Raw genomic sequence first — 21145 nt, forward strand, 5'->3', positions numbered from 1 at the left:
AACCCCGGGAAATGAACTCTTCAGGGTGCCTGTGTGCTCCCTAACCCACTGGGACCTGGGCAGCCCCTTCCCCCTCTAAGCTTTGGCATTGGCATCTGTGAAGTGAACTCAGTCACTTCCCCTTTCTCCACATGTGCAGCCCCGTGTTGGTCAGGAGCTGGGGGCTCAGGAAGAAGGACTGACAGCCGTGCTCAGCTAAAGGCTCCTTGTGTGGAGGAACTGCCAGGCCGGGCCCCCCGGGTTTCTGTCAGAGGCACTGCCACCCCCTTCACTCAGCCACTCCACAGCACACATTTTAGTGCCTGCTGCATGCCCGCACCATGCTGCCTGCTGCGGGTGCAGAGAGGAGCTGCCCCGCTTGGGAGAAGGCCAGGGCATCGACCGTGCTCACCACGAAAGGCATGGCACCTGGAGGCTCTGCTGAGAGCATGCTCTCTGTGTGCCAGTGGCCTCTGTAGGCAGAGGGAGGAGGGCTTGCCCTGGCACCCAGATCATTAAATGCACCATCATAGGTGTGACAGGGTGAATCGTGTCATCTCATGGGAAGCATACCTCAGTTCCCCTCACTCTTCTGAGGACGGATACTGGGTCTGTCCCTGGAACTGGATTGCTCAGGAGGGGGGCTGGGACGGGTTCTGGAACCCAGCCCAGCCCTGCATTCATCCCCCAGACCGCTCGGCCAGCCACTATCCTGTGTACCAGAAGCAGCATCTGTTCAACAGCAACCCCCACTGGGACTCCGGGGCCTTCCGCAGACTCAGCCACCTGGTGCGAGAGACGCACCTCAACTTCTCAAGGTAACACAGCTGAGCTCCCTGGAGTTTGGGAGGTGGGAGGGGAAGGGGTGAGGTTCCTCCATGTGGCTCACAGCCTCTCCCTGGATGGGCCAATAGGAGAACACAGGAGACTGCAGACCATGCAGGCGGCCAGGCCAGAGCCCAGGGGCAGGAGAGGCCTCCTGTTCACGGGGCAGAGGGGAACTTGGCAGGTGGGAACTCCTGGTGCCCAGCAGGGGTTATGGCAGCTTCCCTGGACCACATTGTTCCGTATGCGGGGAGACATTTAGACCTGGCTTGCTGTGAGCGGCCCGTTCCAGGTGAACCTTCACATTCTGACTCCTGATCTCTGCTCCTCTGGTTTGCCCACCAGTTCCTAGATCCAGGCACATACACGTTTCAAGACAATGGGCAGCCAGAGAGTCTGGCCGTGGTGCTGGTGAAGGAGGAGGGGGTGGCCTGTAGTCCTGGCCTGTCCCCTGTGCAGCCAAGGCGTCCTCAGGCACAGGCTGCCAAACCTGGGCCCAGACTGGGCAGTGATCACAGGTACTGATTGACAGGACATAGCAGCCAGGACTGGAGCATACAGGGAGGAGTGCCGTGCCACAGGGCCCTGAGTGTGTGTCAGCCTTGTCTGAGGCCCTGGGCGCCTAGTGTGTGTCAGCCCTCTCTGAGGCTCTGGGTGTAGCCTCCAAACTCCAGATATGTCCACAGTGACAGTGGCATGGTGCAGCTTGTCCTTGACCTAGGACTTCATTTGCAAGCAAAACTTTTCTCCATTTGGGGCCTCCTTTCTTGCTTCCCCTTCCCCACTTCTCATGCTCCACTGGTCCTGAAAGCTGCCCCAGTGGACAGCGTCCTTGAGTGGAGTCACAGGATCACACAGACACCCTAGACGAGCCCCCAGTGTGGGTTTCCCATCTTCCTTCCTTCTTTTCTCCAGAGGTCAGCAATCTGCACTGAGCTCTTTAGGCTGGGGCCTGCCCAATGGGCGAGAGGACACAGCCCTCTGACAGCTAAGACTCAGAGCCCTGGGCACAGGGCAGCAGCTCTTTCTCTCTCACACACATGCACGCACACATACATGCATGCACACATACACTCAGAGCACAGGCCTCATGCGGGACTGTCCCAGGAGGGTCCTCACAGGGAAGGGCACAGGGTAGTGGGGAGGGCCTCCCAGCGGGAGACTAATGGCATAAAGCCCAGAGGCGGAAAGGGAGCTGTGACGAGTTCAACTGCAAGGGCAGCAGGGCGGAGGCCAGGGCCACTGAGGCAAATGCAAAACAGCGGTTCTCATGATCCCAGGCAGCCTGGAGGGGCTCTGAGTGGCCACCATGTAGCCCCATTCCCCTCTCCCACCCACCTCCCAGGGGTGCTGCTGGCTGTTGGCTTGGCGACTGTGCTGTTGACGGGCCTGGGCCTCCTGCTGAGTCCTTCCCTGCCCCACGCCTGCCCCATGCAGGCTTGGAAGCCTCGGTGGAGAAGCCTGGGACAGCCTCAGGTGCCTGCTGAGTATGTGATCCTCAGGGACAGGTGAGTCCCCCCTGTCCCCCACACACCAGGCCCAGCCCTGGCCCAGCCCAGGGACTACTGTGGTGGGTCTGGTCACTCTGCAGGAGCCTGGACACTGGCCAAGCTCCCCCTGACCCTGTGGACTTGGGACAGATGCTCTTTAGAGTTAATCTGTGATGTGGGCTCCACGTGGGGTTCAGCACTGCCGCTTGTGTCTGGGCACTGAGGCTGGCTCTTCCTTTTAGCCTCCCGTTCTATGAAGACCTTGGACCTCAGGAATCTGGGGAAGGAGTTGACTCTGAGAAGGCCATGAGCTGGGGTACAGGTACCATGCTGGTGTGCAGTCAACCCCTCCTCAGCAATACTTGTTATTTTCCTTTTACTAGATAGTAGGTATCCTACTAGGGGTGTATATATACAATGATATCATTTTGTAGTTTTGATTTGCATTCTTCCCTAATGATTAGTCATATTGAGCATCTTTTTATGTGCTTATTGGCCCTTTGTATATCTTCTTTTGAGAAATGTCTATTGGAGTTCTTTGTCCAGTTTTGAATTAAGTTGTTTGGTTTTTGTGGTTGTTGTTGAGTTTTAAGAGTTCTCTACATACCACATACATGATTTGACAATATTTTCTGTGATTCTGTGGGTTGCCTTTTTACTGTTTATAGCGGTTTTTGATGCATGAAATGTTTTTTAAGTCATGAAATTCAGTTTGCAAATTTTTTCTTTTATTGCCTGTGTCTTTGGTATTGAATTCAAAAATTCATTGCCAAATTCAATATTGTGATGTTTTTGTTCAGTGTTTTCTTCTAAGAATGTTATTGTTTTAGGTCATACATTTAGGTCTTTGATCCATGTTAGCTAATCTTTGTGTGTAGTGTTAGGAAGGAGTCCAACTTCATTCTTTTGCATGTGGATATCTAGTTCCCTCAACACAATTTACTGAAAAGACTGTCCTTTTCCCTCCTAAAGGGTCTTGGGTTCCTTGTCAAAGGTGATTTGACTGTATCTGGAAGGGGTTATTTCTGGCCTCTCAATCCTTTTACTAGTTACAGGTCTATTTAGATTTTCTATTTCTTCATGATTTAGTCATGGTGGGTTTTGTGTTTCCAGGAACTTGTCCATTTCGTCTAGGGTGTCTGAATTTGTTGGCATACAGTTGTTCACAGTACTCTTATCATCCTTTTTTGTTTTTGTAGACTTGTCCTCATTTTTGTTTCTGATTTTAGTAATTTGAGTCTCCTTCTTTTTTTCTTAGTTCATCTAGCTAAAGATATGTCAATTTTGTTCATCTCTCCCAAGAAACAACTTTTGATTCTATTTTTTTCTATTCTTTTTGTGTTTATCTCTGCTCTCATCTTTGTTATTTCCTTCCTTCTGCTAGATTTAAGTTTGTTCCTCTTTTTCTAGTTGCTTAAGTTGTAAAGTTAGGTTGTTCATAGAGATATTTTTTGTTTTACGATACAAATATTTATAGGTACACATTATACCCCTTGGTGCTGCTTGGGTTTTGGTAGGTGGTGCTTTTTTATGTTCATTCATCTCTAATTATTTTCTAATGTCCCCTATGATTGCTTCTTTGATCCACTGGTTGTTTTAAAATGTGCTGTTTAATTTCCAAAAGTTTTTGGATTTTTAAGTTTTTCTTCAATTACTAATTTCTAGCTTCATCCCACTGTCGTTAAAGAAGATACTTTTTTATGATACCCATCTTTTTAAATCTATCGAGACTTAATTTTGTGGCCTAACATATACTCTATCCTGGAAAACATCCCATAAGCACTGTAGAAAAATATGCATGCTGTTTTTGTTGGGTAACGTTTTCTGTATGTCTGTTAGATCTAGTTGGTTTATTGTGTGTTTAAGTCCCCTGTTTCCTTACTTATATTCTGTCTGGTTGTTCTATTATTAAGAGGTGGGTATATATACACCATGGAATACCATGCAGCCATAAAAAATAATGAGTTAACATCCTTTGCAGGGACATGGATGAAGCTGGAAGCCATCATTCTCAGCAAACTAACACAAGAACAGAAAACCAAACACCGCATGTTTTCTCTCAAAAGTGGGAGTTGAACAATGAAAACACATGGACACAGGAAGGGGAACATCACACACCAGGGCTTGTTAGGGGGTGGGGAGCAAGGAGAGGAAGAGCATTAGGACAAATACCTAATACCTGTGAGGTGTAAAACCTAGATGGTGAGTTGATAGGTGAAGCAAACCACCATAGCATGTGCATACCTGTGTAACAAGCCTGCACATTCTGGACATGTATCCCAGAAATTACAGTAAAAATAAATAAATAAATAAATAAATAAATAAATAAATGTTGCAGTCTCCAACCATTATGGTAGAACTATTTCTCCCTTCAATTCTGACAGTTTTTACTTTGCATATTTTACTGGTCTGTCGTTCAGTGTGTCATGCATATTGTTGCTTTATCTTCTTGCTGCATTGAACCTTTCATTAGTATTAATACATAGTGTACTTCTTTGTCTCTTGTAAACTTTTTTTATTTATTTAAAGTTTATTTTGTGTGATACTACTATAACTATCCCTGCTCTCTTTTGGTTACTTTTTTCATGGAATATCTTTGTCTGTTCACTTTCAGTCTAGTTGCGTCTTTGAATGTAAAATGAGACTTTGTAGACAGCAAATCTACAAAGTTGATCGTGTGTTTTTATGATCATGTGTTGCATCATGTGTTTTTGTCCATTCTGCCAATCTCTGTTTTTTCATTGGAGACTTCAATGTATTTACATTTAAGGTAGTTATGATAAGGAGGGACTTACTTTTGTCATTTTGCTATGTGTGAGAACGGGTGGACAGTGAGGTGAACTCAGATGGAGGGGAAAGCAGGGGAAGGCAGTCAAACAAAGTCTAGGAGAACCCAGCAAACAGCCTCCCCAGCAAGGTTGAAGATAGGGAGACTCACTCTCAGCAAAGTGTGAGGCAGTGCTGCCACCCAGCTCTGGTGTCACACCCATCCTGCCACCTCCTACACCTGGAGACCTCCTTCCTCCTCTGCCTCCATCAAGCCTCCTCCCACCTTCACCCCGCAGTGCTGACTCCCTCCCCAGAGCTGGCCCCTCCTGCAGGTGGGCCTCCCGGCTCCTCCACCTGCCCATTCTGCCTTCAAAGCCCTGAAGGAAAGAGGAAAGCTGCTGAGCCCACCACTTGGCCCAAGGTCTCCTCATCCTGAAGTCTCACTCCAAGGCCTCTTCCTTCCTGCAGGAAAGCCGCTCCTGTCCCAGACCCTGGAGGACTTCAGCATCCGCACACTGTACGACAAGCTCGAGGACCAGAACCTGCATGTTGCGTCCCAGCTAAGCAAGCACAGGAGTGATGCCCTGGCCTTCTACAGGGCCACTGCGCAGCAGCTCCAGGGACTCCAGGTCAGCCCCCATCCCCAGACTGCCACCCGGGGAGCAGCCACCCACCCCTTCTGGATACTGCTGAGCCAAGCAGGATGCCCTCAGCTAAGAGGGTGACCCAGCCCTGGATTTTCCAGGACTTTCTGCAGGGCCTCAGCAGGACTGAGCAGCAAGCTCTGGGCAAGGGTGGAGACCCTGAAACAGATCCCAAAGCCACTGCCAGAGCAGACACTGGGCAGAGCCAGGAACCATGGGACAGCCACACTGCAGCTTCTCAAAGGCAGTGCCAGCAGCCTCCTCCAGGTGAGGGCAGGGGCCTGGGTGGGCAGGACGGCAGGTGAAAACTCCTAGCATGAACTAGGAAGTGATTTGCACACCTGGGGAGTGAATTGCTCAGTGATCAAGATAATAGGGGGCACAGCAACGTTGTATTGCCAGCATTGAGAGTGGGTGGAGACGCTCTCGCTGGGAGACAATCACATATGGCCGTCTGGAGGAGGTTGGAAGGGAGCTGGCCTGCCCCCTCCTGCAGGGAATAGGGGATTCTGGGACCCCCTACTTTGTCCCTCCACAGCCCCTGAGGAGCTGGTTTATACACACAGGACAGGCATTGCCTCATTGAACCCATTTGGTTGTCACAGGAAACCTGTGAATGAAATTATCACCATCTCCATTTCATAGTTGAGGACCTGAAGCTTCTAGAAGCTGACAGAACCAACCACAATCCTGTCAGAAGCCCAGTCTCAGCTACACCCCCTCCTCTCCAGCCAGAAGGGAATAAGGGGGCTTACGGACCAAGGTCTGCGGCTGCTCTGCCCAGTCACTGAGGCTCCGGTTCCAAGAGCTGCAGGCCTGCCACGGAGCTCCTGGCCCTTCCGGGGAGACAGACTGGGTAGGGGGTCCCACCCCACTTGTCCTCCATGAAGGTCATGCTCCAGAAAGGGGTGGGTCTCTTGAAAATGTGTCACTTTTTTGTAACCGTATCCTTGGATAAGGGGCCCTCCAAGGCCCTGTGGGCCCAGTTGGTGGGGAGTTGAGGAGCAGGGCAGACAGATGCCGGAAACTCTGCTCTCCTCACCCCACGCTGCAGAGCACAGGTTGAGCCTTCCTTGATCTTTGCTCCAAGCCAGTTCCCTTCTCAAACTTCTCGTTAGTACACTGGTGAGCTAGGACACTCAGTGACTGTGAGAAAGAAGGGACCAAGAAAACTACCTTCTTCTGAACCCTGTCTGAGACTAAACTAAAAACTCTGTCCCAGGCTGGTCACGGTGGCTCATACCTGTAATCCCAACACTTTGGGAGGCCAAGGCTGGCAGATCACCTGAGGTCAGGAGTTAGAGATCAGCCCGGCCAACATGGTGAAACCCCATCTCTACTAAAAATACAAAAATTAGCCAGGTGTGATAATGCATGCCTGTAATCCCAGCTACTCGAGAGGCTGAGGTTGGAGGATCGCTTGAACCCAGGAGGCGGAGGCAGAGGTTGCAGTGAGCCAAGATCGTGCCACTGCACACCAGCCTGGGAGACAGAGCAGGACCCTGTCTCAAAAACAAAGAAAAAAGAAAGAAAAAACAAACAAACAAGCAAACAAACCTCTATGTCCCGAAGATTCCCCTTTGCTTGCTGAGTGGAACCTGTTACAAGGCATGAAATCTTGCATTCCTCCGAAGCTATCAGTAACTGCAAAGCAGGGTAAGTTTTTTTCTTGGAAAGGGACCTTTTTTTTTTTTTTTTTTTTAAAGAGAAAAAAAGGATGGGATGAAACTCTTATCAAATTAATAAGAATAAAGCAATTAATCAACACTTTGGTGAAATTATCCTATAACTCAGAAAAACTACTCTGAGTGGCTATTTCAAAAATCTCACTGTGGGGCCCCAGAAGACTGTGCCTGGCGTGGCTGCCATCAGGTGTGGGTGGCTGTGGGTGCCTGGGGTGCAAGAAAGTGTGGCCAACAGGAGGAAGGGTCACAAAAGGTGGAAGGGACAGAGGAGATGTGTAAATGAAAGATAGGTGGGTCTGTAAACATTTTAGAGTTAAAAAAGAAAAGTAAGAAACAGGATAAGACGTAGGAAGGGAAGAAAGGTGTATGAAAACCAAAGCATTCATATGCAAAGCACCACCATGTGCCCCGCAGGGTTCTATCCACATGTGTTTAGCACAGGATGGTGAGTGTCCCAGTGCCAGAGGGAGATGGAAATGGGCTCTGGAAATAGAGGGAAAAGTAGAAGGTGAGAGGCACACACACAACCACACACAAGGCTTCGAAAGCAGAGGAGTGACGTGAACGTCGGGTTGGGGAGGTCTGTGGCCGGGTGAGATAAACATATTGAGGTTGTTCTGTTCTCCTGTGTCCTCCTTCCCCAGGTCGCAGTCCCAGTGCCACTGCCCTGGGCTTTCAGCTGGAGCTTGACCAAGCCATCGCAGCCCTGGCATCGGCACTTTCTCAGGCACAGGGACGGTCAGCCAGAGCCAGCAGAAAGGTGAAAGGCTGCCAGGGGGCACCTGAGCACACTTGTGTGTGCAGAACCACTGCCCAGTCCCCTGACCCCGTGGAGATTCACTGGCACACACACATGCACATCTGCAACCACACATGCATGCAGACACACACATGTGTACAAATATGTGTACATACAGGCACATTCAGGTGTGCACATCCACATTCACACGCACATGCATGCACACATACGCATACACCACACACCCCTCACTCATGCACTGGGGCCTCATACCCCTGCGGGGCTGGGGCTCTGCACTCTGGTCAGAAACCCAGGGCACTTTGCCTGTACTGGAAGATCAACCCCAGTTTCTGCTCTTCATCTCCTCCAAGATGTGTGTCCGAGATTATCTCCCCAGTCCACTGCTTGGTCTTCTAACCCACCATACAGAGCTCAGGCGGCAGAGGGATCTTGCCCTCAGAGCAGCATTTGGAAGGGAAGGCAGGCACGGCGGGCCTCTGTTCAGGAACCCCTGCCTGAGCCTGTCAGTTCCCTACAGTGAACAAAGCAGAATAACACCAAGGTGGCATGTATCTCCGAGGAGCCAAGACCACAGCCCACAGCAGGTCTTAACTCCTGCCAGGCAGTTGCCTGTGGCCCCGGGAGCAGCTGGTGGTCAGGAACTAGGTCACAGGAATCCCAAGCTCAGTTCAGGGCATGTGCCTTCATTGCTTTAGCAATGCTGCCCTCATCTGTCCGTCGCTGTTCTTCTCCGGGCCCAAAACCTAGAGGGGAAATTACAGGCCTGGCTGTCTGTTCTTCCAAGGCCTCCGGTCAGCTTGGTGAACAGCCTCCCTCCAGCTGCCAGCGGGATGTGCTCCTGACGGCCCAGCCTGCACCCTCCGATGAGGAGCACCAAAGCACAAGGTGGGGGCAGGAACCAGACAAGCTGCTGCAGCAGCAGATGTGTCCCTAGGGGCGACCTTAGCTCCCTGGCAGTGACAATCTTATACCCAAAACCTGATTTAACACCTTAATCCATTCAAATCCAGCTACAAGATTCCAGGGGTCCCTGCTTCCAAAGTCCCCCATTGTCATGCCCACCTGGTTAGCCACAGGGTCCAGTGACTTGAGTAACTCTTTAGAACACATGTCATTTAGAGAAATTATTCCCACCCATGGGAACAAGGCCACATTCAGGCTGGTGGACCCCAGACGTCACACCCCATTCCCCACCTCCTCCTCGTTTTCTTCAACTATATGCCATCTCTTCTGGGGTGTAACCAAGGGATCTCTTTGTTCTTCCTCTAAGTTTACCCAGAGGCGAAGATGGATTTGTTTGCTTATGTTGATGAGTTCTATGAATGTTTAGAGACATGGTCTCTTTTTCCTTCATCCCCTTTTAATGACAGTAAGTGGTAACAATCATTGACTGCTTACGTTTATTAAATACAAGGTATTAAGATAAGCGCTTTATCTGCTATCTAATTCAGTCCTCACAACAACTCGACATAAGTACTATCACTAGCTTCATTTAAAGATGAAGAAACTGAGGGTGAAGTTGCTGAGATTTCAGCTTAGAGGATCAGACTCTCACAGCCCAGCCTGTACTGCTCACCTGCTCAGGCCTCCCCTCCAACCCTCCACTAAAGCCATGGTCAGTCCTCCCTCCCAGAAACACCCCTGCTATTAGTTTTTTGTTTTGTTTTGTTTTGTTTAAGAGGCTCAGAAAGTGTATACAAGTAACTAAAGTGTCCCATAGGCAGGGAGAGAGGAGTCTGGATTCTCCTAGAGCCTCGGGCCTGGGGACCCTGGAGGTAAGGAGAGTTAAGAATCTGGGTCTCTAGATTCTAGAAGGCACTCTGCCCTGAATGTTGTGGATCCTGAGCAAACACTTTCTCCAGCCAATTCCATGAGCTACCATCTGAGGATAATGTCATTCAACAAACAGTAATGGCCATCTGATGTGGGGCATTGTGCAGGGTGTGAAGATGAGTGAGTCGGGTGGAATAGGCCTGAGGGTGCCAACAATGATAAGAAAAGGCGAGAAATGCTGAATCCAAGTGACCAGGTTCCAGAGATTTAAAGTTCGTAAGGATCAGCAAAGGGTTTGTGAAGCGGGGATCATTTGAGATGGGCTTTACAATAAGGGTGGGTTCCTAACTGGAAAGGTACAGGGAAGGATGTTTCTTGACAAAGACACTAGGAGAGAAAGCCCAGGTGTGGCTCATGGACTAAGCAGTTCCAGAGGCTCTAAGGCTCCCTGGGATGGCCCAGCCCTCTCAATTCAAGGCATGGAAACAGATCAGAATTGAGTTGCCTAAGGGGACTCTGAAGAGTATAGCAATGCACGGAACAGGGTTCCAGCATGAAATAGCTGGCACATTCTAGACTGAAAACTTGGGAGCATAATAAGGGACTGTGTACAAAAGTATGGCAGGTATGTGTGACCACACTGGGCAGTGTCTCCTCTCCCAGACCTGAAAGCAGTGCAGTGTGGGGAGGCCCTGACACCATGGTCTTTGGCCCTATCAAGGACACAGCTAGCCTGAGGTGGGGAAAGAAAATTGACCCTTCTCTTCAACCCATTTTAGGCTTTCCATCTGAGACCCTGTAAATGAGACTAACAAAAGATAGGCCAACAAAAGAAAAACAAACAGAAGTTCCTAACATGTGCATCTGGCATACCCACAGGGACACCCGAGGATGAGTAACTCAAGCGGGTGGTTAGAACTTGGGCTTATTTAGCATCTTTAAAAGAGAATAATACATTTTCAGAGAAGCACAAAACAAAGGAAAATGGCATTGAGTTTCTAGGGTGGTAAGCTGAGGGAAGGTAAATATGTGAGGAAATGGATGGCAGATAAGGACTAGTTTTGGGGTGATAACATATGTTCTGCTGCCCTTCACTGAGAAGGCTGCTCTGTATACAGAGGTGGAGCAGGGTACAGGGGAACATCAGGGATTCTGAGAGTTTATCAGTTTCTCCATCACATTAATATCACAGCCTTTTCTAATGTCAGACACTCAGGAAGGAGTTGAAAGTGGCCAGTGTTCTTTTTGGATTCTGGCTGAGGTGGGATGTGCTTCTGGACAGCAGGGGCCTGAAAGGGAACCTTTCTTCCTCTTACTCTCAGACCCCAGCAGAACCCTGGATCCCCAGACCTTCCCCAGGGTGATGCTAAAGGAAGAGATGCCAAGAGCCCAGGACCTGGGGAGTGGATCTTTGAGGCTGGACACGGGCATGGAGCCACTCTTGAGCTGCAGGTAGGTGCATGACTCTGGGACAAGGCCCTCTTCACCTCAGGAGCTCTTGAGGCAGCCTATTCCCTGGACATTCTGTCTCCTCCATCAACCTTAATAATGAGTACAATTAAGTATAAAGTTTGAGTACAAAGATTGAGGATGACCTCTCAGGAAACACAGTCTCCAAACAAATGGCGTCAGCATTTCAAAGTGGAAAAGTAAAGGTTTACTTACATAGGCACTGACAGAGAGATTTTAGCAGGATTACATTTCCATTCAGCGACAGTGCATACATTACAGAGATTCGCTTAGTTCTAGATCGCTACATTCCGAGGAAGATTACTTTATTACTCTGTGAGGAGGGGTAGTGATCTGAAGGGGATCTTATCTCTGGTGCTACTTGGTCTTCCAAATTATTTACAGAAAAAAGAAAAAAGGTAGAAGCTGCAACTACCATGTGACTCAGGCCATATAGCCACACTCCTCTCAAGGCTCAGAATCATTTAAAGTTTCAACAGCTTTAAGTTTGAATGACTTAGTTACACATTTCCCCCTTTTTATCAAGATCTTTCAAAGAAAGTATTATAAATGAACTCAAACTATTTGGGCTCCATTTATGTTCAGGAACGTAGTTTTGTGTTGTGAGGAAGGCTCATTCCTAGAGGGTCATGTCCCACAGCTGGGGAACTGATCAAGCTGTAAGGCAAATGGAGTAGAGGCTGAATTTAAATCAATATGAACCAGGTGATTTTGCACCTGAGTCAAACTACACAGTTGCATCTTTAATTAATGCAATTCTCTGAGTGACCATTATTTTAGTCACTACACTTATGCATCAACTCCATTGTGAACAAATGCCACAGCAGCAATGAGGAAAAAACAAACAAACAAAAAGGACAAAACACAATAAATGATTATAATTCTTAGAATAAATAACAGCTCTGCCATCAAGTTTGCCAAGATCCAACCCAGCTGTTTAGCCAATCATTTAGAGAAGGTGTTGATTCCGAAAGGTTAGGTATTTGGGTTTTCATATCAGCCATTAATTTAGTGTTGTTATCTGATCATTTGGAATATAGACACGCATTCAGTTTTTAGGGTAGTGCAGGTTTCCCCATGGGCTGCCATGAGTGTGTCTAATACAGCCTGCCTCATAAGAACAACTTTCTTGTTTAATAATGAGACACCCACACAGCTATCCTTAAGGACCTTTTTTGTGTAGTTGGTTAGGGCCTCTGCATGCTAAATTGCATTCTCAATACCCTGTTGTGGCAGAAAGATGGAAGCTAAATGATCACATCAATGGAAGACAGAATAAATCCAATGAAATGATAAATAAGGAAGATCTGAAGGCTTTGAAAGAATATGAACTATTTGACTTTGCGCCTAGCCATTACCCAAAGAACACAGTCCTAACAATCCTGGGGGTAAGTCCTGGCCATGGAATTGGTGCTGCATAACCAAGACATTCCACTGGAGCTAGCCAATAACCGTCCAGTCACTGTGGCCTATTCAGTGGCATGTCTGCCAGTACTTGTAATGGTGTGGATACGCTGTCCCGTGGGTATCCCTCCATATCTCTAGTGCAATTGAACCAAGCTTCAGAGTCTCCCCAGTTTTAAAGATTACACATTTTTCACTTAAGTCACAAAGATTTACTTCCTCTTTTCAAAGAGAAACTTTTTCTCCGTGATCAAAATTTTAAATGAGAGAAAAGATTGAAAAACTCTAAGGAATAATTCCAAGCAAAACCTTAACTTCAGAGAAAAGTGAAAATTACGAATCTGTGATAAACAGAATCTCTAGACTAACAAATAAAATTCCTACCTTGCAGTAGAGATTTAATTTCAAACCCATCAAGTTAGGAACATGTGGTACCCGAATAAAGTCTGATTCTCAACCAAGCTAAGAGACTTGAACCTGAGAGGGGTAGTACCAGAGATCCCCTGTGACTCTGGTGAGGCCAGATGAATGACAGTCATTAATGTTGGTACCAGGGCTATAGCTGCCAGAGAAGTGACATGGATCCCTGGAGGTCTGCTTTTAGTTCCTTGGTAGGCACCAAAATGTCCATTTTAAATAATGAGAGTCAGAAGATATGATTACGCAGAGTTTATTGAATCGCAAAGCTTGAAGATAGCCACCTAGGACTATCTTCTAGACTCCAAATAAATGGGGTAGTATTCTAAAGTGGAGAAGTTAAGGTTTCATATATAGGCAGACACAGAGATGTTAGCAGCATGACAACATTTTCCACACAGGGCCAGTGCGTATCTTACAGAGATTAGATTGGTTACAGATTGCTCTATTCCAAGGAAGATTACCTTATTACTAACAACTGTAGGAGGCCTTATCTCTAGCACAGCCTGATCTTCCTAATTATTTACAGAAAAAAAGGCAAGAGCTTGAGCTGCCTGTGTTGTAACTCAGTCTGCATAGCCACCACACTCCTCTCATGGCTCAGAATCAGTTCCGACGGCTTTAAGTCTAAATTATTTAATTTCACCTCCAGGGTTTCTCATTGCTGTCCGGCTGTTTCACCTCTTAGCCCTGCTGCTTAACTACATGTCACAGGCAACTCTGGGAGACAGAAATCAAACACAAGGTTGGAGACAAAGTACTCAAAGGAATATTTTACAGACAAAGAAATTAAGATTGGAGAATACTGGTCAAGAGAAATAATTCACTCAATCAACAGGTGTTAACTGATTGTCTACAATGTTCTCAAGACCAAGAGGCGGGAGCCTATGAAGGTTTAAAGAAATCTTCAAATAATGAGAGAAAACCCAAAAGAAAGCAACAATAGATGTGATCCTATAACAATATCAAATAAATTTGCTAAATTAAAATTTTACCATTAATAGATACCTTTTCTCTATTAGAAAAACATGTAAGTGGCCCTAATAGTGTAGAGGAGAAGAGGGAAATTTCCCCCTTTCACCTTTTGTCAGGAGGTAACTGACAAAATGCAGATTAAAGGAGAACAAGGCATACAAAATTATTTTTAATGCGCATGTGAGCCTGGGAGCCATACCCAAAGTATGAGGCTCAAAGCAGGGGAGGGGTATCAGATGGTTGAAGTTTTTATACCCTCTTAAAGTTACAGAAAGAAGAGGGGCTTGAGGGTGGCAAGACAGGTTATAGGATGGACAGAAGAGAAGGTCTGGCTAGCAAAGGTGGCCTTGCTATGCAGATGAAACCTCACAGGTAGCAGCTCTCAGACAGAACAGATGGTGAATGTTTCTTTCAGACCTTAGAAAGGGTCAGACTTTCAGCTAATCTTTCCTAGATTCAGAAAGGGGAGGGCCTCAAAGAAAGCCTGGCTGCACCAAAGCAGATTGTCTACAGATGCAGATGCTCTCCCCCAGCAAAGACAGCTGTGTAAGGCTACTTCTGTTTGCAGACCCCCTGAACAGCCTTCTCAAAATATGTCAAAGAAGGGTATTTTGGGGTGAAGTCCTTTGATTTTCTTTTAAAGTGAAAAGTTAAAACCTTTCTGAAAAGCAACCTGGCAATTTGTATCAAAAACCTCCAAAATATTTATTCCTTTTGACTCATTAACTCCAATTCTAAGAATCTCTCCAAAGGAAATAATTTTAAAATACAAGTGAACATGAAGAAACATGCTCACTGCAATTTTTGTAACATTAAAATGAGTGGAGGTGGCCTAAACTTTCAGTAATATAAGGGTTACCTGGATTATGCTAACGTCGTGACATAGTTACGCCTTTAGGAAAAATAATGTTACAGATAATTTTTAGTGTCTTTAGGTTAAACGATTAAAAGAGAATGCAATTATGACATTATTTCAAAAATGAGTACATGTGTGCTCGTAAAGAGATAAGGTAGCAACAGGGCAAGATAGGGCCATAAAAGCAGGAGAGAGACTAGCCTGGGGGAAGGGAGAGAAACTGAAAGGAGAAGACATGAAATGTGAGCTCAGTTACTGGATATCAGTTAACTTTTGCTGCAGGACAAACAGTGCAAACCCTCAGCAGCAAAGAGAAGCAAGTGTCCATTGCTCCTGCAGTGTGGAGGTTCAGTCTCTGGCCTGAACCCAGCTCTAGACTGGGCTTGCCCAGCTCAGTTCATCTGGGGCAGCCAGGCACCAGGATCCCTCCTCCTCCCGCAGGGCAGCGGGCTAGGCTGGGCATGTCCTTCTCATAATGATGGCAGAATTCCAAAAGGCTCTTTGAGGCCCAGGCTCAGAACTGGCAAATTGTGACTTCAGCTTCATCCGAATAGTGAAAGAAAGTCAGATGGTGGATCCCAGATCAAGGGGTGAGAAAAAAGCACCAGCCATTGTGGGAGGGCACCACCAAACTACAGGGTGAGGACACATGCCCAAAGAGGGGCCATCGGAGCAATCTATCTCGGCAGGTTACGGGCAACATTACTGTACTTGTTTGTACCTTGAATTGTTATCTTTACTAGTATTCTCCACTGAGTAGATGTTATCTTTTAAAATTAGAAAAAAATGAAAGGTGGGAGTTTTTATGTTCTGGTGTATTTTTGATTTTCATTTCTTTTTAATCAGAAAATAGTAGGGCAGGTCCGATATAGAAGGAAAAAGAAAAGGGAAGAAAACCTTGAAACCTGTTTTTTGTCAGTAGGGAGCCTCCCAACTCCATGCTTTTGCCCTTCCACTGAAAACAAGCAACTCCACTCCTAAGCGTGTAGCAATCTGATGCATTTCCCTAGTATTACTCCCTTGTGCATCCCAGGGTGAGGACAGGGAAACTCTACACGAAGAACAGATGCTTGCGTGCCCAGAGCACCATCTGTTAATGGGTACTGCTGGACCATACTGAAAATCGCTGCCTCCCGTGTGTTTCTTTGTTTCCCATCCATTCACCTCTTTGTGCTACATCCCAGGTTGTTTCCTCATAATTTTCTAGCAACTCACCGCAGTTGGCTCTGTCTGTAATCCACCAGTCACGTTGTCATTGTATTAACATTTTTTCACTTCTACAATTTTTTTTCTCTCTCTCTATAGTGTTCCTGTTCTTGTCTGATGGATTCTATTCCTCCTTTTATTTTTCTTCATGTTTTTTAAGTATGAAGAAAAACAAAAGAAGGAATAGAATCCATATGACAGTCATGGTCAGACTTCACCATTATCTTTGGTTTCTTGGGTGTGTTTTTTGTTGTTGATTCTCAGGTCATCAGCTTTCCTTGCAGGTTTTGTGTTTTTGTCAGTGTCATCTCCAGTGGGACTTTCCTCTGTGCAGACCTGGTGCTGCAACTGTGGTTGTCTCTGCTTACCGTGTATGGGGTTGGTTTTTTCCAGTCCTGTTCTTAGGCTCTGGCCTTCCAAGGTGGGTGGCCTTGTGCTTCCAGTTTCTCACATCAATTCTTTTCCAACCACACCCTTGAGCAAGAAGCCTACTCAGCTACAGGGCCATGTCTTGAGGCTGGGTAGAGGTTTCTAATCCAAGGTCAGAGAACAGACAGCCACTTCCTCAGTCCAGACTTTTCTTAGGCACCCCTGGACCAGTTCTCCCACCATAATGGTGCTTACAGCTTAACACCTGCCTAAGGTGGGAATTAACTCCTTGACTTCTAAGGAGGAAGATCCACATGCCACGTGCCTTCACCTCCCTCCTACCCCTGACTTGTCTCATCATCTCTGGTGTCTGAAGAGTTTTCTTTTAAACATGGCTCTTCATTTATATTTTTATTTTAGCTGCTATTTCATATGTGGAGCAAAAAGTGGGCTTTCTGTGACAGCTAAACTCACCATGCAATTGAGGTTGTGTTAGCTCATGGAATGCCCGCAGAGGGCTTAAATTTAATGTGTTCAAAAGCAAATTCATCAGCATCCAGGGATCTACAAATTCCAGGATCCTTCTGGCTTTCTGCTTTATGACCTTAGCACATGACTTCCATCTTCATGGTCATTTGTGGTTACAAGATAGCTGCTGGAAATGCCAGAGGTAAAAAAGGAGCTTAGCAGCTTCCTTTTTTAAACACATTTTTCAGAATCCACCTCCTCAACAACATCTTTTACATCTCACTGGACAAAATTTAGCTGCATGATCACCTCTATCTACAGGAGAGTCTGAGATAAGTCATTTTTCAGCTGGACACACTGGCATTTCCAAGAAAATGAGGGTTCTATTAACAGGAAAGTCTCCGACATCATGGTCTTTATGTGATCCCACAATGCAAGAAGAGCACAGAGGCCCTTCATCTCCTGCTGTCCCCAGCCCCCACACCACCCCCATGTCTCTAACATCATCTCCTTCCATTTTTCCAAACAAATCCCATGCTACTACTTCCCACAGCAACCCAAACAGCCATCAAGTAACGCTCATCACACATCATTTCTTGTTCTGTGTCTGCCTTTCTTGATATACCGCAAACTCCATGGAAGTTCACTAATGGAGTCCCAGAATGGATCCCTGTTTTGATACATACTAAGTGTGCAATAAGTCTTTTTTTTACTTATGGGTGGGTGGATGGATGGATGCGTGGGTGGGTGGGTGGATGAATGGATGATGGGTGGGTAGGTGGGTGGGCGAGTAGATGGGTGGATGGATTGGTGGGTAGACATGGATGGATGGATGGATGGATGGATGGATGGATGGATGGATGGATAGATGGATGAATGGATGGATGAGTAGATGGGTGCATTGGTGGGTAGGTAGATGGATAGGTGGGTGGGTGGATGGATGAATGTATGAATCATCCATCCACCCATGGATAGATGGATAGATGGATGGATGGGTGGAAGGATAGATGGATAGATGGATGGATGAGTAGATGGTTGAATTGGTGAGTGGATGAGTGAATAGATGGATGGATACATAGATGATGTGGGTGGATGGGTAGATGTATGGGTAGGTTGATGGATGGGTGAGTAGATGGTTGAATGGGTGGACGTATGGATGGGTGGGTGGGTGGATTGATGAATGAATGAATGAGTGAATGAATGAATAGGTGAGTAAGTAGATGGGTGGATGAGTGGATAGATGAATGGATGGGTAAATGGGTTAGTGGATGGGTAGGAAGATGAATAGATATATGGATACATGGATGGGTGAGTGGATGGGTAGATAGGTGGGTGGATGGATGGATGGATGGATAGATGAATACACAGACGTATGGGTAGATGAATAGATAGATGAATGAGTAGATGAATCGATGGACAGATAAGTGAGTGAGTAGATGGGTGGATGGGTGAATTGATGAATAGCTGGGTGGGTAGATTAATGGATGGATGAATGAATGGGCAGCTGGGTTAATGTATGGGTAGGAAAATGAATGGATGGATGAATGAATAGATGGATGGATGGATGGATGGATGGATGGATGGATGGATGGATGGATGAGTGGATGGATGAGTAGATGAACTAATAGATGGATAAATGGGTGTGTGAATGAATGGATGCATGGATGGATAGATAGGTGGATGGATGAGTATATGTATGGATAAATGGATGGATAGATGCATGGGTGGATGGATAGATTAATGGGTGAATTAATAGATGGATGGGTAGGTTGGTGGGTGGGTGGATAGATGGATGGATGAATGGAGGGGTGGATGGATGGATGAACAGATGGCTAAATAAATGCTCCCTGTGCTTCCTCATATCTGTTAAGTTTTCCCACATGCTGTTCCTTTTGCCTAGATTGCTCTTCTCCCACTCTCCACACGGCTAACTACTGTCCATCCTTTAAGATCCAGCTGACATGTCCCCTAATCCAGAGATCGCTCCCTGACAACTCTACCTAGCCTAGGTGTCCCACTTTTTGCTTCCAAAGTGCCCAGTGCCTCTCTCCACAATAGCTTTTCCTACTTTACTTTGCTGGACTATAGGTCTGGCTTATCTGGCCTCCAGGCTCTGAGTCCTTGGAGAGTAACACTGGATTTTGACTCTGTATGTCCAACACTTGCCCTGCTGCCTGTCATGGAGCAGGAGCACAAGAAAATTTTAATGCAGTTTTCATAAAAGTAATGAAGACCATATGCCCTTGTTTGTAGAGAAAGATAAGGCAGGTGGAAGACACTTTGGATGCGCTGAATGAGGAGTTCTTCCAGCTCAGCGTTCAAGCCCTGGAGCTCCAGAAAGAGGAGGACAGGCCAAACCCACTGTCTCCAGGTGAAGGTGGCATGCTTGTGGTAAGCCCAGCAGCCCAAGGTCTCAGGACTGAATTGTCTATAGGGGCATGTCCCGTGGGGTTATGGCCCTTCCACAGAGACGAGTTGGGATCAGAACAGTCAGCTCTGATCAGAATGTCCACTAGAAAAAGTCAGGTTCTGCATGTTTGGTTTGGTGAATGGAAGGTTATGCCAGGAAGCCTTGGAGCTGGGGCCGGAGACAGGGAAGCCCATGCCATCAGCTTAGGGTTGCAGCTCTCTAAGTAAATCCATAGCCTGGAAATATTAAGGAAAATCATGTAAATCAAACAATAAAAATTACTGTGTAAATATAGCCTATTGGACGGTGTGTGCCTCAAATCAGGAGCTTTCTGTGAGCTGCATCTTCCATCTAGGTTGCCTTCCATCTTTGCTCTAGGCTCTAGAGGTGCAGATACAGGGAAGGCTGGAGGGAAAAAAGACTAGAGACAGAAATGACTCAAGCCAGGTGCAGTGGCTGACACCTGCAATTCCAGTACTTTGGGAGGCTGAAGTAGGAGGGCTGCTGGAACCCAGGAGTTCAAGACCAGCCTGGCCAACATGGCAAGACCCTGTTTCTACAAAAAATTTAAAATATAGCTGGGTGTGGTAGCACCCTTGCCATGATGTGAGAGACTGAGTGGGAGGATTTCTTGACCCCCAGGAGGTCGAGGTTGCATTGAGCCATGTTTGCACCACTGCACTCCAGCCTGGGCAACAGAGTGAGACCCTGTCTGTCAAAAAAAAAAAAAAAAGTAATCATGCAGCTGTGTCTGCACTCAGTGCAACACAACTTTATTTGCTAAAGCCGGCAGCTGGCCTGTGGGCCTTAGATTGCCAGTGTTACTGTTTTCACACTGCATAAAATTTATTCTAACTTGAGGTTTTTGGTATCCCCTCACATCATTTTGTCTTCACTGTGTTTGATACCCACTTTAGTCATTGTGTCGTGTTTCACCTTCCCTTCTAAACTGCAAGTCCCCCTGGACTTTTGCACCTAATCTCAGTGTCACCCTTACCACACCATAGTTCTTGAGTTGCTAAAAATGGGTAACACCCTGGGTGTTGGAAGGGTGCAGGTGGGCACCTCCCCTCACAAGCCTACCCCCAGTGGGTATCTAGGCTGGCATACCCCAAGACGCCACAGAATCCCCTCTGTCTAGTCAGGGAGTACCCCCTGCCACAGAAACCCTGGGAATGGGGCCAAGAAGTAGCCTTGAGTGGGTTTTCTTCTCTTCTCATTTTTACATACAGCGAAGAGGGTCAGAATCCTTCCTGAATATGGAAAGTTCCAGGAGAACATCACGTATACCTGGGTCTTGATGTCTGGAGCATCAGTGTTCTTGGTCAAAGTGACCTCTCTCTCAAGACAAAAATGGCAAGGAAGGATAACTATGTTCATGAACAACTGAGGGAAATGTATCTTGTGGGCAAACAAGGCAGGGTGGGGTCCAAGTAACGGCCATGAAATACACAAACCCCTTCCCAGTGGGGCTATGGGAACTGTGTCTCTCATGGCCCTATAGCATTCCTGAGCCCCAGAAGAGGGACCTCTCATGAAGCCCAAATGCAAACTCCAGCTTACTGTTATGTTCTCTTCTCAACACACCAATTATTCTTGCCCTGAGCCTTATCTGGATGCCTTCCAAAGAGTTTGTGCTAGTGGA

The 21145-nt window shown here is 46.8% G+C and overlaps 2 long non-coding RNA genes across 2 annotated transcripts; both read left to right on the forward strand.

Moving 5' to 3' along the window:
* The first annotated feature begins 4737 nt into the window (after nt 1-4737).
* On the forward strand, nt 4738-5872 carry LOC140713443 (uncharacterized). The gene is made up of 2 exons (XR_012095521.1): nt 4738-5692; nt 5809-5872. It is a non-coding gene; the product is annotated as an uncharacterized lncRNA (long non-coding RNA).
* A 1991-nt stretch (nt 5873-7863) lies between these two features.
* On the forward strand, nt 7864-11465 carry LOC140713444 (uncharacterized). Its single transcript, XR_012095522.1, has 3 exons — nt 7864-8152; nt 8937-9037; nt 11248-11465. It is a non-coding gene; the product is annotated as an uncharacterized lncRNA (long non-coding RNA).
* The last annotated feature ends 9680 nt before the right edge of the window (nt 11466-21145 follow it).

The sequence above is a fragment of the Chlorocebus sabaeus genome, chromosome 14, assembly GCF_047675955.1.
Source record: "Chlorocebus sabaeus isolate Y175 chromosome 14, mChlSab1.0.hap1, whole genome shotgun sequence".
In the NCBI taxonomy this organism is placed as follows: domain Eukaryota; kingdom Metazoa; phylum Chordata; class Mammalia; order Primates; family Cercopithecidae; genus Chlorocebus; species Chlorocebus sabaeus.